This window comes from Octodon degus, unplaced genomic scaffold (genome assembly GCF_000260255.1).
Source record: "Octodon degus isolate 3935 unplaced genomic scaffold, OctDeg1.0 scaffold00226, whole genome shotgun sequence".
In the NCBI taxonomy this organism is placed as follows: Eukaryota; Metazoa; Chordata; class Mammalia; order Rodentia; family Octodontidae; genus Octodon; species Octodon degus.
The window spans coordinates 3,368,730-3,370,289 of NW_004524802.1; positions in this window are offsets into that span (position 1 = coordinate 3,368,730).

Genomic DNA, 1,560 nt, shown 5'->3' on the forward strand with positions numbered 1-1,560 from the left:
TTAGTGCATGGTGATAGACCTGGGTCAAGTTTTAGTTTTCAGCATGTAGAGAGCCAGTTTTTCCAGCATCATTTGTTAAAGAGGCTATCTTTCTTCTAGTGAGTATGTTTGACCCCTTTTTCAAAGATAAGGTGACTGAGTGTGTTCACAGGGGCTTAGTGTCTTCTAATCTATTCCACTGATCCTCAGGTCTATTTCGTTGCAAGTACCATGTTGATTTTGTCACAGTAGCAATGTAGTATAATATCAAATCAGGAATTGTAATGCTTTCTTCCTTGTCTTTGTTTCTCAGGATAGTCTTTGCTATTCTAGGTCTTTTCTGGTTCCAAATAAATGTTAGGAAATATTTCTCTAGGTCTGTGGGGTATGTTGGTGGTAGTTCTATAGGGATTGCATTAAATCTCTTCAGCAATTTGGGGAGTATGGTCATTTCATAATCTTGGTTCTTCCTATCCAGGAGAAGGGACTATCTTTCTATTTTCTGAAGTCCTCTACCATCTCCTTTTTCAGAGAACTGTCATTTTCCTTGAAAAGATCTTTGACTTCTTTAGTTAGGTCAATTCCAAGGTATTTCAATTTCTGCAGTGCTTTTGTAAAAGGTATTATTTCTATAATTTCCCTCTCAGTGTGTTTGTTACCTTTGTAGAGGAATGCTATTGACTTTTGGATATTGACTTTGTATACTGCTAGGCTACTGAATTTCTGTATTAATTCTAGTATCTTCTTGGTGGAGATTTTTGGGTCTTCCAAGTAAAGTATCATGTCATCTGCAAATAATGAAAGTTTAACTTCTTTACATATTCTTTACATATTCTTATTCTTTTATTTCTTTCTCTTTCTTAATGTCTCTAGCTAATGATTCTAGAACTATACTGAATAGAAGTGGTGACAGAGGACATTCTTGTCTTATACCAGATCTAAGAGTAAAAGATTTCAGATTTTCCCCATTTAGAATTATGTTAGCCATTGAGTTTTCATAAGTGGCTTTTACCAGATTGAAGTAGAGGCCATCTATTCCATTTTTCTGTAGGAGTTTGAACATGAATGAGTGTTGGACTTTGTCAAAAGACTTTTCTGCATCAATGGAGATGATCATGTGGTTTTCAGTTTTCTCTCTATGGATATTGTGTATTACACTTATAGATTTTCGAATATTGAACCATCCTTGCATCCCTGGGATAAATCCTATCTGGTCATGGTGTAAGATCTTCTCCATGATTTGCTGTATTCTATTTGCTAGGGCTATTTTTTCTTTTTTTGAGAATTTTTGCATCTATATTCATGAGGGAGATTGGCCTGCAGTTCTCTTTTTTAGTTTTGTCTTTCCCTGGTTTTGGTATCAGTATAATACTTCCCTCCAGGAATGATTCTGCAAGGATTGTTTACTTTTCAATTTCATTGAAGACTTTGAGGAGTAAAGGGACTACATCTTTTGTAAATTTCTTGCAGAATTCAGCTGTGAATCCACCTGTACCTGAACTTTTGTTTGTCGGTAGGTTTTTTATTACATATTGTATTTCACTGAGTGTTATTGGGCTATTGAGAGTGGTTATATCTTGT